The sequence below is a fragment of the Symphalangus syndactylus genome, chromosome 22, assembly GCF_028878055.3.
Source record: "Symphalangus syndactylus isolate Jambi chromosome 22, NHGRI_mSymSyn1-v2.1_pri, whole genome shotgun sequence".
Classification (NCBI taxonomy): domain Eukaryota; kingdom Metazoa; phylum Chordata; class Mammalia; order Primates; family Hylobatidae; genus Symphalangus; species Symphalangus syndactylus.
This window is the reverse complement of record NC_072444.2, coordinates 69996519-70018154: the sequence shown is the minus strand read 5'-3', so window position 1 is coordinate 70018154 and position 21636 is coordinate 69996519. Positions and strand designations below refer to the sequence as shown.

Here is a 21636-nt window from a genome sequence, read left to right as displayed (position 1 = left end):
GCATCCATGCCATGGAATTGTGTCAGAAGGACTCAACAGGGCAGGAAGAATTCATAACAGTGCCTGTGAGGTGAGTCGGCTTTATAAGTCTGCCAGCCAGTGGGTCTTAATGCCAATATATACTGGTACTTTCCACATGTCGTATGGAGAAGAAATGGACAGTGGGTGAAATCAACAAGGAAGTCCATACTGCCCTGCCCTCTCCCACTGCTCTGCTTTCTCCTACTGCCCAAGTAGACCCTGGCCTAGGGAAAGGGAGAAGATTTAAAGCTAGATCAAGTTAGGAATCAGGATCGTTACAAGCGATGTTCTATTTTCCGAATTGAGACTGGGCTTGTAAATTGAAGCTACCAGAGGACTCTCATTACCGGTGAATGCCCAGAAAAGAAATGGGCCTACTGGTGCTTCCTCTAGTAACTGAGAAATAACTTTCTCTAACTAAATAAGTTTTTAAAAAAAAAAAAAAGTTGCAGCCAAAAAAAAAAAAAAAAAAGGGTCTTATTTTGCTGTGTTCCAAAAATCCTGCATGAGCTGATAGAGTTTTTCACTAATGCAGATGCTTATGCTACAGAAAATGTGTCACATTTGTTGATAAAAACATTAATAATAAGCTATAAAATATTTCCAAAATAATTCAGTAAAATTTGTTATGAGACTGCACATCTATTTCCAGGTTCTTACATCCCTTCAGCTAGTAGAAAATGAAACTTCTACAGATTACTTAAATTAAGAACAGTGGTTCTTAACCAGGGTGATTTTGTTCCCGGGAATATTTGGCAATATTGGGAGACACTTTTGGTTATCACGACTGGGAGGTGTTGCTGGCATCTAGTGGGTAGAAACAAGGGATGCTGCTAAATATCCTATCCTACAGTGCATGGACCAACCTTCCTCATAACAAAGAATTAGTCCAAATTGTCAATAGCTTTGTGATTGAGAAACCCTAAGTTAGAGGCATAGATAAGTATTATAAGTAAGCCAGCAAGGCTGAGAAAAGACAGCATACAGAGCTTGCAGATTTAACAAATGAAACCTGAATAGTCTACGGACTGTCTTCCTACCTTCTCACTGGGTACTCCTTGTCAGTTTCATCTTCTAGCACTTTCTTCTCTGATTGACTGATTCCTAGAATGCTCCAGGGCTCAAGGAAGCCTTTTCCACTCCTGTCTCCCTAGGTGGTATCATCTTTTAACCACTTTCGGTCTATTTGCCAGTTTGTAATATGAAGAGGCTAGATCAGATAATCACTGTGGCTCTTTCTACCTCTTGCATTGCAAGATTATTTTTTACTTAAAAAAAGAAAAAGAAAAAGAAAACAGAAATCCACAAAAAGGGAGAAAAAAAAAGTAAAGCAAATACAAAATAGCTAAAAGGTGTTTAGTAAATGTTTGTAATGTGAAAGAATAAAATACTTCCCATTGTTTTGGGGGGACTACCTTCTATGCTTATTTTTAGGTGATGCAGTGCTGTTTTTTCTGGGACATGAGGAAAGTTCCTGTTCTTCAACTCCACCATTTTCCTAAGCAAGTAGAGTTATTTGACTGTAAGCTCAGCTCCAATTGGGGAAGGTTGGTCAGTAAAATCACTGCTCTCATGATATTTTTTTTCTTAAACAACCTATCTTTTTAATAAAAGTGGCTTGGTAAAATAGAGTTATATGGTCTGTCAACAGATACTCCAGTTTAGGGAGGAAAAGAATTTGGAAGATGAGTGCAAAGGGAAAGTCAAGGTTAAATCTAAACAGTTTCTAACTTTACATAAAATCTACTAAAAGCCTCTTCTGTGTACCTCCACTTTTTGCCTGCTTTATTAGATATGTAGGAAAATTTATGACTCTTCTTCTACTTGAAAGATACTATTTTATTAGGAAGTTTATCACATGAAGAAAGATCCAAACTATTTAATGCCTAAATATCCATTCTGACAAAGTGAGGAAGTACTTTTGATTTGAAATATTCTTGAGAGAGATCAATGTTATCAAAATGTCTCTTGTAATTTTAGAATTAAAATTCAGTGTTTGATAAAATGTACTTATTCCATAGAGGTAACAAGTATAAAAACATTTTCGGATTCCAGAATGTAAATTTTGCATAAGTTTATTGCCAGTTTCAAATAGACTATGATCATTTCAATCAAATCAGCTTTGAAAAATGCGGGGCCTCCTTTGCTAATTTCCTTTTATACAGAGCTCCCTTTCCTGTCATCCTTTTTTTAATTTATATTTTGATGTGTCTTGTATTCCTAACTGGTTGACTAGAAACATGAAATCTACTAACTATGTGATGTTATCCTGAATTGCTACAGTTCTGCATATATGCTAGGTCTACAGTGTACAGCCCCTGGGTCTTTCATTCTATCAATAACATTAATTTTTTGTTTGTTCTTATGTTCTCTGTTACCTCACATTAGAAGTATTTTGGCAAATTACTGACTTGCACCATTCCAGTCAGATCACATATAACAAAGCACAATTCAGCAGGAGTGATCATAAAAACAGAATTATCTCTCAACCTGGGAGGCTTGCCCTTCCTTGTAAAGGTTGAAATAAATACATGGAAGCTCACACTAATAATGCCCCTCACAGCTTACCAGACTGTGAATACAACACAACTTCAGTAAAGGCAAACTGATGGGCATTTTTGAGGAGTAGACTGAAAGGAAGCTAGTAAGCAGATGTAAGTAAAAAAAAATGCTTGCCTGCAAAACCCATACTGAGGAAGTGCCATAATACACAGGCCTTAAAAATGCAAGCATTATCCAATCGCTAAAGTATTGTAAGATTAACCACTTAGATTTAAAAATCAGAATGCATCTTTTTCTTGCTTATATTTCAACGTTCCTTGGAAAGAGAACATTTACAAACATTCATTTTTCTTATTAAGATAGCGGTTTCCTAAAAACCTCATTAATTCTAAAATAAGTTTAGATGGGACCTGAGGGTAAAGACAGCAGAGTAAAAGTGAAATACAGTATCTCTTTTATACCTCCCTCTTGCCCCAAGAAAGAAAGAAGAAAAACACAGCCACCACGACTACCTCAACAGTAATATAAACAGGTAAGTAGCAATATGGTGGCCAAGAACAGAAACAGAAGAGTCTGGTGTGGTTTGTATTTTTTCTAGGGTGCTAAGCCTCCCCTCTCTTTACCTAGTGATATAGCTTGAATATTTGTCCCTACCCAGATCTCATGTTGAGATGTAATCCCCAATGTCAGAGTTGGGGCCTGAAGGGAGGTGCTGGATCCTGGGGGCGGAGGATCCCTCATGAATAGCTTGGGCCATCCCCTTGGTGATGAGAGAGCTCTTGCTCTGAGTTCTTGTGAGATCTGGTTGTTTAAAAGTGTGTGGCACCTCCCCCTGCACACTCCTGCCATACACATGCTTGTTCCTCTCTCTCTTCCTCCTGCTTTTGCCATGTGATATGCAAGTTCCCTTCTGACATGAGTAAAAGCTCCTAGAGGCCTCCCCAGAAGCCCAGCGATGTTGGCACTACACGTCCTGTACAGCCAGCAGAACCATGAACCAGTTAAACCTTTGTTCTTTATAAATTACCTAGAGCCAGGTATTTCTTTATAGCAATGCAAGAACAGCCCAATACACATAGGTAGAGTGCTGGAGATATAATGTGAATGAGCATAATTTAAAGAAAACCATTGACTGAGAGAGAAGCATACTGAGAAAGTGAATAATTGCCTGGGGGGTGAATTGCAGAAAGGCTATTGGGAGAAGGTTCTATCTACTGTGGCGGGGTCTAAGGGAAAAGATAGAACCTGGGCTGTCCCCATTATAAAGACTCAGTTTGGGGAGAGGTGGTAAAAACAGAGAGGTAGGGGCCAATAATCAAAATCAAATGTAGTTAAATATCTCAGGTAATAAAATGGAACTTATTAGAATTGAATACAAACATAAACAAGGCAATGTCTTCAGAAGAAAAAGAAGCAAAAGGACACATAACGATTCCTTCCCAAGTATCAACACTGGGACCACAGGTGGCTTAACATGTCCCCTAGTTTAATGCAGACTCTGATTCAGGGACTCTGGGGTGAGGCCTGAGATTTTGCATTTCTAAGAGGCTCCCATGCAATGCTTGTACTGCTGGTCCACAAAATACTTTGAGGAGCGAGGAAAGAGAAGAAATTAACAAGTGGATCTGACTCCATGATAGAAAAATAGATTTTAGGTTTGCCAGAAATAGAAAGAGAAAAATTATTGAATTGATAAAGAGTCCTAGATCATTGCTTTCATGCTCCCAACTATTGCTATGCCAAAATTTCAGAAAAGAGATCAGAATCCACAGTCTCCAACAAAGACAGCAAATTTGCCAACGGATCTCTCCACTTTGCCCTTCACTTCCCTGCTGACCCTGCTACAAACACACACACACACACAGACACACACACACACACACACACACACGCGCACACACGGAGCTCTTCCCACTACCTCAGACTATAGAGAAAGCAGATCACAACACTCACTTTGTCCTTCTGAGGTGAAGACAAGGTATCTTTAAGAAGGTAGAAAAAGAGAACAGGATAATTCACCATATTGGACTAGAACAAAACGAAAGTTTAAATACAGACCCCACATTATGCTCAAGCAGAAATAAAAAGAAAAGCATGAAGACATACTTTGGAGAACAACAGAAAAGGAATAAAGCATGCAAAAAGCAGATGAAGACCACAGTCAGAAAGAAAATGTAACCCAGGGATCAAAATATTTTCTAAGAGCGATTCACACTATGCAGGAATTTAAATTGCAATAACATTAAGTCAAAGATAAGTGATTTAAAACAATGATTTAGTTGAAAATGGAGATTGTCTAGCTAAAAGAACATCACAGGAAAAAAATAATATGTACAAGAACCATATTGCCAACAGTGAGTGCTATGGTTCCAATGTCTGTCCCCTTCAAAACTTGTTGGAATTTAATTGCAGTTGTGATGGTGGTGGAAGGTGGGGCCTTATGGGAGGTTCTTGGGTCATAAGGGCAGCACACTCATCAATGGATTATTGCTGTTACTTTAGGAGTGGGCTTAAACTCTCTCTAGTCCTCTCTTTGCCCTCCCGCCACATCATGCCCTCCACCATGTTATGAGGCACCAAGATGGTCCTTACAAGACGCCAGCCTCTAGATATAGGACTGTGTAGCCTCCAGAACTGTGAGCTGACAAATTCCTGTTCATTGTAAATTACCTGGTCTGTGGAATTCTGTCATAGCAGCATAAACAGATTAAGGCAGTGAGTTAGGGTTGGCTAAATCTTAGTGATTGCAAATAAAAGTGATAAAGATATTAAAGAAATTAATGATGACAAAATCAGGAACATATAGACAATATAACAATATTTGGTATTATCAAAGTAAAGATTCGAACATGTCGACAAAAGTGATCAATCACTTGATAGAAACTTCTGTGTTTATACATAGGGATACACCTCATGTTCTGTTTTATCAACTCAATGAAAAGATGAACTGAGACAAATTAAATGCATTAAATGGATATAGGTAGCTTACCACTCCCATAGATTATATATAACTATACACAACTACAACTAAAACATTTACAAGCATAAAACATTAAGGACAAACAGAAAAAAAGGAATCATAAGGTGAAAAAAAGGCCGTTTGAATAGTCACAGCAGGTATTACATCCATGAAACAAGAACAATATTGTATTTAAAAATAAATATTAAAAGAACAAGCAGACAAACATAACCTCGAGATTTTAGAAATTAGACATATAACGGAAAGGAAAATGTATTAGAACAATAGGAAAATAAATTTAATATATTTCCCAGACATATAAACTGTCAAATTATTAAACTACTGTTTACCCTTCTCAGGAAGTTACTAGAAGGTGGGCAAATAAGAATGATCCAAGAAAAACACAGACATATAATCTAAGAAAAAAATGGAAGCACATTGAAAACAAAGGCAGATGGTGAAGGGGACATTGACATGACAGCTGTGTAACAGGTATAGACAACATCCAGTCCAGATTAGACCAGGTGAGCGGGGTCAGAGAGACAGGTCCCCAGCATTATACAATTGGCGGACCACTGATGTATTTGGAAATATTGAAATGAAGCTCCCATTAAGTAAAGTTTTAGAGAATTAGTAATTAGTACAAGTATAAGTAAGCAAAGAAATAGCAAGATAATAACTCCAGAGTAAAGCACAAGTTGTTCAAGATAGGAAAAGTAATTATAGTCTCCTCATGGATCTTTTGTAAGTAACACTGACATAGTAAAATGAATACAAAATCTGAGATAAAACCATATCGAGAGGGCAAGTCAGATTAAATAACAATGATGACAACATCAACACTTATATGATGCTTACTATGTCTGTGTAATGTGTAACTTGTTTTATATAATAACTTACAGTAGATAACACTACTATATGCATTTTTACAGGGGAACTGGTCTAACTTGGATATTTTTAACAAAAAATTGAATATTTAAAAAAATAAGTCTACATACAGCAAGACCCATTTATGCTGCAATAATAATTGTGTAAGAAAAGTCAGTGTAGGCCAGGCGCGGTGGCTCACACCTGTAATCCCAGCACTTTGGGAGGCCGAGGCGGGCGGATCACGAGGTCAGGAGATCGAGACCATCCTGGCTAACACAGTGAAACCCCGTCTCTACTAAAAATACAAAAAATTAGCCGGGCGTGGTGGTGGGCGCCTGTAGTCCCAGCTACTCGGAGAGGCTGAGGCAGGAGAATGGTATGAACCCGGGAGGTGGAGCTTGCAGTGAGCCAAGATAGTGCCACTGCACTCCAGCCTGGGTGACAGAGCGAGACTCCGTCTCAAAAAAAAAAAAAAAAAAAGAAAAGAGAAAAAGAAAAGTCAATGCCAATGCCAGTTCATATCCTGGTTAAACTATTGAATCTTGAGAATTATGAAGGAATTTTTTTCATCACCTCAACAGGAGTAAATCCAGGCTAGTATTAGGATTGTTTATACAATATTCATTTGATCATTCCACAAATGTTTTAAGGGCACCCCTTATGTCCAAGTCTTCGTGTCGGCTGCAACAATAACAACAGAAAAAAACAGACAAAGCACTTCCCTCGTGGAGTTTGCCTTCTCATTAATTCAATGCCAGAAGACAATGGAACAATGTGTAAAAGAACCGACAATATTAAATGCAGACCCAATACTGTTTAAATATAACATGAAAGAACAGACATTTTTAAACATGAAAATGCTCAGGAAATACACTTTTTGGTTCTAGCAAACCAAGCGGTAACTCCAAATAAATAACTCTGGAGTACAGAGACCATGGTAAAAGAACAAGGAGTAAGTACTTAATAAGTTTAAATATAAACTTAGTTTTAAATAACTATGAGAATTTTATTACAAACTTGTTAAAAATCTTGACATCACATAATTCTTTATTATTTTAAAATATTAAGACTCAGAAAACATAGATGGGAAAATGTCTCTTCATTTTCTTCATTTAATAGTATAGCTAAAACATATTGACCTTAGCCTTTTAAGTTTTGTAATAATCTTTTTTCTTGAATTGAGAGAAATTGTTTTGGTAACTATGTCTAGAAGTTATTTAAAATGTATCTGGATGTCAGTAATTTCTTTAACATTATTTCAAGATTTTTTTCTTTTTTTAAACATGACTAAAATTACGTTTGCACTTTTGTGGATATATACATATAAACTTTCATGTTTGTAATATTCTTCCTTCTTTTAAATTTTGTTTCTAATTTAACCTACTTATATTTCTGTGGAAAAAATGTTCCCTTTTATCTAATAATGGCCACTTCTGGATGTTGATTTTAGGTATGCTTTTCTTTTCTTATTCTTGTTTGTTTTCTGAATTTGTTATAATAAAATGTATCATTTTTTCAAAATAATAGACAGATCTTAAATATAAAAATATATTCGCAGGGTTTTTTTTGGTTTCACTCATTCAATTTTTTACGTGCTTTTTATAGCACACTTAGACAATTGCCAAAGTAGGTTAAATTTCATTTTTAAAACTCCAATCAGGAAATTGTTTTGTCACGAAAAGGATTAAGATATAACTAATCCTTCCCAGTACTATAGCAAAAACAGGAATGATATAATTACACAGATTCCAGGTGGAGGCTGTAGTTCTGGAGGAACAAAGTTGTCATTTCCCGGGCAATAAGGGATTAATAAAAATCTAATTGCAGAGCATTGGAGAGAACAAAATGCCCTGGAATTTCAGGATGGTTGTAAAAATAAACTTGGTGCAATTACAAATCTCTGGAAAATTTGTGAATGCTGGGGAGTAACCACTTCCTGAACCAGAAACTGAGAATCAGCAATCCCTGAAAAACGCACTAAGTGGAGGAATTCAGATCTACCCAAACTAGGTACCATTCTTTTAATTACACTGAAGAGAAATTGGTGACAACTGCCAATCATCCAATTATAGTTGTTTACAGCTACATTTATGTTATATGTAATCTATCTACATTCATTGTATACATTCAATTCGTTTCAGTTCATCTTTTTATTAAGTTGATGAAATATGGAATTAAAAAACCACTTCAGATGTTTTCATCAATGAGTTCAGGCAATCGATACCAAGTAAGCAATGAATGTTAAAGAGGCCAGTTCCTACCCTGGAGAGTTTATAATCTGATGGAGAACACATCAAATAAGCAGGCCAGAAGAATGCAGGGTGCCCCCACTGACTCTTGCAGTCAAAACACAGGCATACTCATTAGCTAAACTGGAAAAAGGTGCCAGTCCCAGAGGGCTGGGTTTCAGGGTTCATTTAAAGGCAGAAGTTCTAGATGTTACACACCTTGGGTTCTTTTCCAACAAAGCAGATGCCTCTAATCTCACCCATTTGCCTGGTCTTCCTCAGTTCCCATTGCGATTTTAACGCATTTTCTGTAGATGCTTGCTGAAGATCCAGGTTTAGCCTACATCATTAGGAGGCCTCAATTAAGAGTCTACCTTTGACCTTAATCACATTATCACCTATATCCTTTTACCTACTAGATTAAAAAAAGAAAAAAGAAAAAAGAAAAAAAGCCATGTATCATAACCTGGTATCAACCTATCATTTTAATTCTTTCGTATGTGATTCGCAAATGTTTCTTGAATTTCTTCTGGGTAGCCAGCCCAGCCATCCTGCTTTACAACCATGCGAGCTCTTTGGCCAAACTTAGTCTCAATTTCCCCACACTCATGCCTTAATCTTCCCTAGTTGGAAATCTTGCTTAAATCTCTCTCCCACCTGGAATGCCCATCTCCCTAATTCTGACATTTGGTTTCTACTCTCTCTTCAAAGACCAGTTTAGGTTCCAAAAATTTTAACCATCCCCTGATCACTTCAAGCCACAATGATGCTCATCTTCTTTTCTACTCTTCCAAAGAACTGGTTTCCTCTAGATCTAAGTGGATACTTTGAATGTCCCACTCAGTATTGCCAGTTAATATTCATTATGCCACTTTCCTCAAGATGATCGAAATTGTGAAAGTCAGGGGCTTTGTTTTCTATTTGGTATCCTTTGCATTTTCTAGCCCAGACCTCTACTCCTGGTAAGCATTTAGAAAAGCTAAGTGAACTCTTTGCTTAATTGTCCTTTTCTCACCCTCTGTGTTTTCTTCAAGTTTGTAGTGCTCTGTTCTATAAAGGTCAAAGCCATTGTGACATTCCCGGAATTCTGCTTGCAGCATTCAGGTACAGAGATGCTAAATAAATCAGATCGTGTGTCCTAGGTACATATTTCTGCCTCTACAGATATCTTCTGTTGTGGCAGGTCAAAAGACAAAACCAAATTACAGGAATCACCATCGTGCATTAGCATCTGGGATCCAGGGTATCGGTAACTCAGCTCAGGAGATGAGAGGCTAGCAACATAACTGACAGAAAAACTTGAATGAGACATTTAAACAGAAAAACAAAAGTCCAGCTCAAGATTTTTCACATTAGGATTGATTCTTAAACAGATATGCCAAGTTCCGCCTACACTTCCAAACAGAATATGCCCCTTGCTGCCATTCCACTTCTTAAAATAGTCTCTTTAAAACACTTAGTGTGCCTCAATTAGAAATATGAACGTGTATATAAATGTAAGGGCTTGTGCATGAAGAATGCGAAAAGGGAGACTGAATATGAAAAAGAGGGCGGAACAGGCCTTGACAGAGAGAAGCTTCCTCATCTCTGTTAGTCACACCGCGAGACTCCCTTCCCATTTTTTCAGGGTGTGTAGCCTTTTGAGAACACCCAAGATCAAATCACGGCTATCAAAGACCGATGCTGCCTCATCACATTGCCGGTGGCCAGGAGCCAGGACTGTCATCACTTGGTTTTGTGCTGCTTAGAGCAGAAAATCTGATTGTTCAGCAACATGTAATCAGCTTAAAACAAATCTGGAAGATGTTACCCAAAGACTAGATGATATCCAGGCCCTGGAACTCTGTCCAGACAAAGAAAATGAAGGATTTGCTTAAAAAAAAAAAAAATGTATCTGTGATCTGTGGCAAGAAACTTGAGACATTGGAACAAGAGTCAAGTCAATAAGTTTAATAGTAAGGCTTTAAGAAACTGGGATTACAACCCAAACAAGTCAGGCAGGTCCTGCAGAGCAATGAGAAACCAGAGTTGACTTTCTAGAGCCGATATCTTTGCTGTATTTGGTGTCCAGATATCACTTATAATGTATTCCTCAGGAAAGGCTCGCTCTTATAAGAAATATAATTACCTTTACTAAACACCAAGATGATAGAAGTCTTAGGAGTTGATCTGAGTCATGATTTAACTATACACCATGTGACCTGTGACCTTGCATATGTCACCTTGTCTCCATTAACCTTCTTTATTTGAAAAAGTAGGAATAGGAATACTAGTTTTACCAATATTTTGGTACAAATATTTTCTTCTTCCTTCCATATTTTCTCCCCCACCACACCTCTTGGGTGCAGAAGGGGGGTTTATAATATTACAGAGGGTTGGAAAAGAAAACATTAAAAGCGGTGGGAAATATATTAGCAAGACATTACTCCCCAAGTGTAAAAGCCTGCTCTCCCTGGAGAAAATGCACTCTAAGCCATTCCAGTCAGTGTCTTTGCCCCCTTCTTTCTCCACCCTCACAGATACTTTTGGCCTCTGACTCTGATGACCACCTGGGGCAGCAGAATGGGGGTAGAGGATTGGGGTAAGCATGAGAAGCTGTGGGACCTGAGAATACAGATCCTGAGCCCAAAGCCAAGGTTATTTAGAAAGGCTATCTGGGCCGGGCAGTGGCTCACGCCTGTAATACCAGCACTTTGGGAGGCCAAGGCAGGCAGATTACCTGAGGTCAGGAGTTTGAGACCAGCCTGACCAACATGGTGAAACCCCGTCTCTACTAAAAATACAAAAAAATTAGCTTGGCATGGTGGCACATGCCTGTAATCCCAGCTACTCGGGAGGCCAAGGTAGGAGAATCGCTTGAACTTGAGAGGCAGAGGTTGCAGTGAGCCAAGATTGTACCACCGCACTCCAGCCTGGGCGACAGAGTGACTCCATCTCAAAAAAACAAAACAACAACAACAAAAAAAAAAAAGAAAAAAGAAAAGAAAGGCTATTATCTGGAAACAGCAGAATTGAGTGAGCCTTTAAAGGTGAGTGAAAATAGATAATGCTTATTGAGTGCTTTCTACTCACCAGACACCATTTAAGTACTTTATCCATATTATTTTATTTAATCCTCATGATAAACCCTTCAGGAATATACTCTTGAGTATTCCCATTTTGCAGATGATGAAAGTGGGGGCAGAGTGAGTTTAAATAATTTGCCTGATACCTCCCATGGAGTAAGTGGTAGAGCTGAACCAACAAGGTCTAAACCCAGAAACCACCCTCTTTCCCAAGATGATCTAATACAATGTGGAATTACCCAGGAAAGAGGAAGAAAGTGGCAGATTGAGGCAGAAGAAGCCATGTGAGTGAATGCACAAAGGCCTGAAAGAAGATTTGTCTTCAGAGACTTAAACATATGAGGAAGCACATAGGAGAAATTTTTGAAGTTGGCTATAACCAGGTACAGAAATATGATTTGCTGATTTATAAAAAGCTGGATAAGCATTAATATTAACTGATATAAATTTTCCCTGTTATCTCCTGTTATTCAATGACCTTTCTTTTATCTTCTGGGCCATGATCCATCAGTTGTCTCAAGAAACGTTGATAAATCGGAAGCAGAAAATATCTTGAGCTTTAAAAGGGCTTTGGAATTGCAAGAACTCTCAGATTATTGTGTTTCTAAGCACTAAATTACTTGTGACATAAAAGAAAAGACTTAGATTAATTCCTCATAAATAAGAGAAGGTCTCCACAGATAATACAAAATCATTCCACAGGTTGATGGGAAGGGCAGGGAGAAAAGCAAGGATGACAGAAACCTTGGATAGGGTGGGGTGTCTAAGAGAAAAAGGAAATGTACCCCCGAATCCAGATAAAGTCCAGAGCAAGATCTGGAGTTTCTCATTATCCAGCACTGGAAAGGGTAGCAGCATACAAATCGTATCATGGATCATCTAGATAAAAAGACTAAGTTGCAACACATTTCCAAGAATGTTAGGGTGGAAGCAGGTAAACTTGTCTTGCTGCCTGAGGAAAGAACAATATTTCCTATGAGAGAGCTGACCTGGAGAGACCATGAGTTTGCAATAAAGAAAAAATAGTGGTGATGTGCATATATTCAGAAGCAGAGATCAGGTGGTGCGATCTAAGTCTCAGCAGGTTGTCAGTGTGGATGAGTGCTGTCAACCTGGACCAGATTCCTTTTGCCCTGCCCGACCTCCACCTATCTCTTGCCCATATAGTTTTAACACTAGGCCCTCCTTTCTCAAGGACTGAGTTTAGGGATGAGAGACCATTCAGCGGCAATTTAATTTTCAATACATGGCAAAAGGAAGCTCAAAAGATAAAATAAATTCAGTTATATGAATATAAAATTAAATTCCTTTGTACCTAAATTTATGACTTGGCATTCATGCCTAGTTCACATCTAAGTGTTATTGTTTTGTTAGTTTTTCCTATCTGCAATGTATGAGCCAATCAAAAAAGTATACTCTGAGATAGATTTTAAGGAAAGCAACTAATGGGAGGAGAGTAGGTGAAGCTATTAGGTCGGAAGCAATTAGTAAGACTGACCTGGAGGGCAGGACCAAGTCTTATCAGATGAGCAGGTATTTCCCAGAGGTGGACAATAGTAATTTTATACCTCTGTACTCACATTTGTTTTTCAAATTAATCTGCAAACAAATGCACTTGTTTATTTGTCACCCTTTCTGTCTATGTATGACTACTGGACACTCTTCTTTCCATTTGTTTTCTCCAGACAATTATTCCACTTCTCACTTGGGCTGGTCAGCCTCTCCTAACCTTGGGTGATTAAGGTATTCAGATCTTCATTCCTTAACTGAAGCCTGAGATTTCAGAAGCCAGCATTTTGCTTAACTTCTTCTTAACTCTTTGCAGTGCCTCACACAGTACTATAAAACCTCTGTTAATATAATTCAATTCAATAACATATTTATTTGCAAGTTTCCATTCTGTTTACTTCATTTAAGTTTTCTAAACTTGGAAATAATTGTCAGGTAGTTTGATTTGGTTTGAAATTCCAGAAACAGTACCATTTGTGCCAATATCGAGGATCCAACCTAATTTGAATCATTATTTCAAATAACCATAACTTTGTACAACTCTAAATTTTCCAAATCTTACCTTTTTATATACTAATCTGTTCCAAAGTAGGATGGCAATTTTAATGACCTTAAAAACTTATATGTAATCCTTAACTCTTCATATAAAACTTCGCTTTTATTATATCCATATGATTATTTGAATAATTTTTGTATTTCTCTTTTCTAAGTGTTGTCTTATTGTGACCTAGCTCTGAAGAGTCTGTATGACATTTAACTTGTTTAGACTCAAATTTTGTCATCTTCAAAACAAACTATATTTATATTAAAAGTTATAACTAGAATATTTATTTTGCAAACACTTACATGGTACTTGCTGTGTGCCAGGTTGTATTCTAAGCACTTTGCAGATATTACTTAGGTTCATCCTCATAAGAGCTCAGTGAGTTGGTACTAGATAAAGAAAAATAAAGGCAAAAGGGATTAAGTAGGCTGGGTGCGGTGGCTCACGCCTGTAATCCCAGCACTTTGGGAGGCCAAGGCAGGTGGATCATGAGGGCAGGAGATCGAGACCATCCTGGCTAATATGGTGAAACCCCTCTCTACTAAAAATACAAAAAGCTAGCCAGGCATGGTGGCGGGCCCCTGTAGTCCCAGCTACTCTGGAGGCTGAGGCAGGAGAATGGCATGAACCCAGGAGGCAGAGCTTGCAGTGAGCTGAGATCGCGCCACTGCACTCTAGCCTGAGCGACAGAGTGAGACTCCGTCGTTAAAAAAAAAAAAAAGGTATACTCAAGACTGAAAAGTTTACAAAATAAAGAGTTTTAACTGGACTTACAATTCCACATGGCTGGGGAAGTCTCACAATCACGGCAGAAGGCAAGGAGGAGCAAGTCAAGTCTTACATGGATGACAGGAGGCAAAGAGAGAGAATGAAAGCCAAGTGAAATGGGTTTTCCCTTAACAAACTATAAGATCTCATGGGACTTATTCACTATCACTAGAACACTATGGGATAAACTGCTCCCATGATTCAATTATCTCCCACCGGTTCCCTCCCACAACACCTGGGAATTATGAGAGTACAATTCAAGATGAGATTTGGGTGGGTACACAGAACCAAACCATATCAACATGTTTTCATTTTCACAACAACCCTTAGATATGGATGAGATCACTACTCCATTTTTGAGATGATAAAATTAAGGCTGAAATGTTAACTAATTTTTCAAATTCGCAAACATATTTAGTGACTGAAGCTTGATTATATCTTAAAGTTTTATTCTGTTTCTTCTATCTATTGCTTCATGACAAATGTCCGTAAAACTTATTGATCTCAGACAACCATTTTATCTTACTCATAGATTGATGAGTGGGGAACTCAAAAGGGCTTGATTGAATGGATCATCTCTGATCCACATGGCATCAACTGGAGCTGCAGGGGCTGGAGAATCCACTTCCAAGATGGCTTCTTTACTGTATTAGTCCATTTACATAAATAATTGCTAAAAAGAACTGCCTGAGATGGGGTAATTTATAAAGGAAAGAGCTTTAATTGACTAACAGTTCAGCATAGCTAAGGGAGGACTCAGGAAACTTACAATCATGACTGAAAGTGAAGAGAAGGCAAGGTACCCTTTTCACAAGGCAGCAGGAAGGAGGAGTGGTAAGCGAAGGGGGAAGAGCCCTATATAAAACCATCAGATCTTGTGAGAACTCACTCACTATCATGAGAACAGCACAGGGAAACCATCCCCATGAATAAATTACCTCTACCAGGTCTCTCCTTTGATGTGTGGAGATTATGGGGATTATGGGGATTACAGTTCAAGATGAGGTTTGGGTGGGAACACAAAGCCTAACCGTATCATTCTGCCCCGGCCTCTCCCAAATTTCATGTCCCTCCCTTTCACATTTCCCTTACCCACTCTCCACTTTGTGTCTCATTATCTAGAGCAAGCTTGTCCAATCCATGGCCCATGGGCCACATGGGTCCTAGGATGGCTTTGAATGCGGCCCAACACAAATTCATAAACTTTTTTAAAACATGGGTTTTTGTGTGATTTTTATTTTAGCCCATACGCTATCGTTACTGTTAGTGTATTTTACTTGTGGCCCAAGACAATTCATCTTCCATTGTGGTCCAGAAAAGCAAAAGATTGGACAACTCTGCTTTAGAGCATCTTAGAGTGGATGGGCTCCTTACAGCACAGTGAATTTAAGATGTTGTCACTTTTTACATGGAAACTTACCTTTAAGAACAATTATTTACAAACGAAATCAACAGAAACTGACAGTCCTTTGAAAGTATACCTACAGCTAGCACAGCACCACTTCTGCCATATCCTATGGTCCAAAAAGTCAAAGCCCATCCAAAATTCACCAAGCAGGAAAATAGACCCCATCTCTCAATGGGAAGAGTGTCAAAGTATTTGCAGCTATATTTAACCAACCAAGCATTGGCACTCAGAAGGTGGGTGGGACTGGAGTCATTCAAAGACTGGGAGGGACATCTGAATTGGCTCCCTCATAGGACTGAAAGCTGATGTTGGCAATTAGCTGAGAGCACAGATGAGGCTGTTGACCAGGGTGCCTACCCTATACACAATCTCACCATGTAGATTCCTACATCATGATGGCTGGGTTCTTAACGAAAGGGTCCTAACAGGATCCTTATGAGAGACCCACTCAGAAGTTGCAAAGCTCTGCTTCAATCTATTGGTGACACAATTCATTAAGAACAGGTTAGATTCACGGGGATAGTAATTAATTCCACCTCCTAATATGAGGTGAAGTATTTTCCAAACTCTAGCACGGTTGCTAAGCCTTCTCTTTATAAATGGTTGCTGAACATGTGCTTCCCTTTGTCACTGCATTTAATTCTATCAGACAGCATTGCTTTTCTTACTAGTTATGTATTTCATGCAATGAAAGGGTATGGTTTATAGTATTCAAGAAAACATGATTCCTCAAATTAAGGAACTCTTAGCAGAGAGAGATTGAACCATATGAAATGTCTAATATTTAACCAGCATTGACTAACAAAAATTTGTAGGATGATTTTCAATTTTGTATGATTCAACTTAATACTTCAGGTATCCATCAGCATTGAGATGTATATTTTAAAAATATTTTATATTAGTGTTTAGCAAATTCAGAAAGAAAGCTTTGAAATCTTAACTTTGAGAAAAAGTGAACATTTTATGCTAGGTCAGGATTGCCAGACCAACATGTCTATCTTCTGGTTACTTATGTCCCTTAGTCCAGATTCCTGAATCCCTTCCTGGCATTGATTCTCTGAGTTAATGAGGCCAATGCTTGGATTTGGCAAAGACTTGTAAAGGCCTTCTCTCCAACCTTATCCCCTTGGGAGGGAATAAGGTCAATTCACTGTGTCAATAGCAATAAAAGCGCTCTCCTTCTTACCAAATCTTCTATTTTTCTTTGTGACTTTCCCAGTGTTGCTCCCCACATGAAGGACCTGTCTTACAATTTACTTCTAACTGGAAAGCTTTTCAATAATAGATCCCCTGTGAAGGAACCCACAACTCTTAAAGTGAGGGAAGGTAGCCAAACCTCAAAGCTCAGAGCTGACTACTTGCTGAGTTGGTATATTTTAGGAAGGGATTATTATGTGTCAATAACTCTCTCATACTATGGTTTATATGGTATGAAACACTCAACAAATATAAACTAGTAACAGCAACATGACTATAGCTCTCCTTTGTCTTCTATTACTTAAACAGTATTAATTGAAGTACACAAGTTTTCTATCTCTCACACGTTAGACATTTTAAATATTTAATTATATGTGCTTCAAGACTCTAGTGTCTCTGGTCTCTAAGATAACTCCTTTTGTCTTTTAAGTGAGGTTCTAGTTATTAACATTGAGAATTTATAGACATTACAAGCTATTCGAAACACAACATTCTGATAATAACACTTCTGACCCTATGAAGCCAGAGTAGACAAAACGTTAAGTGGGAATCAGAGCAAAAGGGATTGTCTCCATCAGTGATGTCCTCATAGTGGATTACAAGAGGGTGTGAACTCATAATAACTAAGGAGAGAAAGGCTGCTGACTAAGATCAGTTCTATCTTTAAGGAAGTCTGGGCTCTGCTTAGTGTTAGGGCTGAGATACAAAACAATTTCTCTATTTTCCCAAATAGTTCATCCCTCCCTAATTATAGCCCTCAGATGAATGTTTTGTTACCATTAGAAAGCAGGCAAAGCAGGAAGGAAATAATCAGGCATTTTTATTTAGAACATTGAATTTTAATACTGTTTTCCTCTTGCTAACAGACCTTTCAATTTTACTTCTTACATATTTTAAGTGTGATCAATTTTACCTTTCAGGATATTATTCCTCATCCATAAAATTACACAAAAATTGCCATAAACAAGCTGGCTGCAAAGGAACAATCGTCATACATTAAAAAAAATAACCTTCGTGTTTATAGAAATAATACAGCCCATGCAGTACTTCTTTTAAAGATCTTGCTCTAAACAAACTGAATTATTCATGCATAGAATTGTGCAGCATTAGAACACCTGTTTTCAATCATGCATAATGTAAAATCGCTCATTACCTCACAAGAGCCTCTACATCTCCAGCAATCAAATGGCATTGAAACAGCAAAACAGGTGCCTGGCAGGTGGATCCAAGCAGATGTTTTGGGCTTGCATGCCTTTTCTTGTACAGGTGTGATGATTTTGTTTTCAACTGCATAATTGCTATTTAAAAAGGTAATATTTAATTCTTATGTACTTTAATATTTATTTTTGCTTCTTCAATTCCTCTCCTTCTTTGACACTGCCTGGGCTTGAGGTGGATTTGAAAGCTTTCAGGATCCTGTAAGGTGGAGTGATGCCAGTTGAAGGTGCAATCCCACTTAGACTTTCGTTGCAAAGGAACTCTTCTGGGTGAGCATTTGGGGTTTCAGCAGCATGACTAACTACTGAACAGAAATGGAAAAGTTACTTTCCCTTGTTAGGTGTCATCCAAAAGTCATATTTAACCATTTCTCCTGTGCATACAAGGAATTTTAAATTAAGTTGATGCAAATCTATGAGTGCAAATCAGATAGAGAACATCTTTCTTCAGCTGCCGATACACACTTTATTGAACTTCTTCAAAGATAGCTCTGTGTGTATCCTCCTTGTGAGGCATCCAAATGCATTTGCTTAAGCATGTTTTAGTAAAACATCTTTAAGTCTCAGCTGGAAATAGGGTTTTCACTTCGTACTAGATTTATCCAATATAAATTCATTCAAGCGGAATAAGTAATGCAGCTTTCAACACGGGGTGTTACAGGCACCTTATTTCCCTGTCTGTTTGTATAGTTCTTCCTTTTTTTAATAATCAACAAATTTAGTATCAGTGGAAGGTGCTATATTGAAAGCTGCAAAGACAGGAAGCTCTATTTTTGAGAACAGGTGCAGCATGAATTTCTATGGCATCCCATCAATGCTATCCTTCTCTACAAATCCTTGTGACTCTTTTAGCCATGGGTTGACAGTGAGTTAGCCTGCCAGAGTAAAATTAGAAGTCCATTCTGCTGACATAGTTGAAGGTTTGGGCACGCATATATCTCAATACTTTAGTGACTGCCATATCAGGCAAACAAACTCTGGATCACACCAACAACAATGTATATTTTTGACATGCTACATTATATCATAGATAATATGGGTAAACTCTAAAATGTCCAAATACATCTCCGTAAAGAGAACAATGTTTTCCATGATACAAATATTGTATTTATCTCTTTCAAGTATCCAGACACCTTGCATTATTCATGTACAACCAAGACCTGGACGATGGCTTTCTCCTATTCTAAAGGTAGTTGGCTCTATGTAGACACGGCCATTATTAAGATTAGACGTGTGATATTCTTTCCAATGAAAATACTCTGAAATGAGTGAAGGAAAAATTCTATTACGTTTATTTTACTAGCTAAAGTATTTACATTATTTAAGTTACTGCAATAGATTTTTAAAGTAAAAAAGTTAACCCTTTGTATTTTCTTGTATTTTCACCTTATTACTGATGATTTGCTGTATGGATAGTCATAACTTTCTCTTGAGTTCTACCTATATCACAAGTACAGTGAGAATGAACTGTCTGTTGCAGTCTATATTAAACAAATCAATCCCATTTTTTCATATCTATTATATTTATCCTACTTATATATTAGTTATTGATATTTTCTTGTTAGAAATTATTTTAACTATTAGTTTTATGTTAATTAAGATCTATTACCATGTGTGAATAATAATCATAATAAATCACTATTACCACCATTTCTTAAGTGCCTATCATGCACCAAAAATGGCATTAAATGCTGTTGTACCATACACCCACACAAATATTACATGCACTATTGTTACCTTTACCATTTTTATTATTTGAGTATGTTACAAAACGTAGACATACCAAAGGTGATAATACAAAATCTATTGTTAAACTTGGTTTCAAGTTCTTTCCCAGGTCAGCCCACTTTAGCTTGTCAGAGTTTTTAACTCTTCAGGAGCTGTGGAGTAGAATATAAATTTGATATAAGACTCCATAATATCCCTATGTGGTCACTGATAGAAGAAATACAAGCTGGTTCTAAACAAGGCATTTAAAAAAGCATTTCCAATACAGTTATCAAAGCAAGTATTACCCTAGATACAGAACCACTCTATCCTTAAATACATCTGTATTTATGTATATGTATACAAGTTTATCTATCTATACTACATCCTTATCAATAATCTATTTTTATTCTTTAACATGAAAATATATATTTAGTGTTTTGCTATCTCAATGCAAGAATACAAGAGTATGCTTTCTCTGGAGTAACATACATTTTAATATAAATATAAATAACATTCCATATCACTTATAGTTGGTAGCAATACGAGTGGAAAAAAACGAAATGCAAGCATTCATTATTATATAATTTTTAAAAATCTACAATAATAATGTAAAATGCAAGGATTTTTTAACTTATAAAATTGCAAAATTTACTCAGAAGCAAAGTAGAATAGATAAAACAAGTCAAAGAAGCTTAGGAGAAAATGGAGCTTCGGTAAGATGGAAATTCAACACAACACAAGATAAAAGTGTCACCACCAACAAGCAGCTACACTACGATCTTAACAACAGTTCATTACTGGTATCTTTCGCAACTTTTGCAGTAGAACTTCATTTACCTGTTCCCTGAATTTGTCCTGAATTTTCTACTCTATAATCATTTCATCATTCTATCATCTACATTCATATATATACAAACATACATATGTTCAGAATGAATCTGTGCAGACGTATCAAGACTGAGTCCACTCCAGGGTGGTTGACTGAGTTCTTACTGAATTCTGCCAAATATACAGAAAAGAAACTACACTGAGAGCAAAACACAAGAATAGAGGCTCAGGGATGAATTTTTTTTTATAAGACATTATATGGTATTAGCTGGAATAGATAAATAAGTGAAACATTATAATGAAACACTAATGATCGGTTTCATTTTCAAAAAAAATAATGTCTCAGAATCTATTTGGAGACAGGAAGGATTGTGGTTAGCAGCTCCCACAAAATACCTAGTCTTCAAAGATTGGAAGGTAATTTCCATCCTCCACTAATCACCCTTTTTATCAGAAATTGAAAAATAACTTGCAGAATAGTCCCATTTGCTACATTTCCTTTCCTGCTAGCCTACCTTAAGGAGTCTCAAGGACACCTGCCTCCATGGAAGTAAAAAGTGACAGGAGGAACAAAGAGCCAAATGATCTTGAGAAGTGAATATCGATGTAATAGACATCAATCTCTGTTTCATTAGAAGAAAACTAGTGTTCAAATGTAAGTCTCAGCTTAGAAAATTATATGACTTTCTTTTTCTAAAAAACACTATAGACAGAGTATTGGGGGAAATAAGATAATTAGGCATAGACATAGGGAAATAATACAATTTTAATCTCAACTCAAGCACACACTCTAAAGCCAAAATACGTCAG

General features: G+C 37.3%; 1 long non-coding RNA gene across 2 annotated transcripts in view; it reads right to left on the bottom strand.

The window, feature by feature from the left end:
* Positions 1 to 17871: 17871 nt before the first annotated feature.
* The window catches only part of LOC134735606 (uncharacterized), a 35369-nt gene continuing 31604 nt past the window's right edge, over positions 17872 to 21636 (bottom strand). Inside the window, exons 2-3 of one of the 2 annotated variants that reach the window (XR_010118867.1) lie at positions 20072 to 20168; positions 17872 to 18593 (exon numbers count right to left, since the gene is read on the bottom strand). This is a non-coding gene — a long non-coding RNA (uncharacterized lncRNA). The remainder of the gene's footprint in view (positions 18594 to 20071; positions 20169 to 21636) is intronic. The other variant, XR_010118868.1, reaches the window with a different exon arrangement.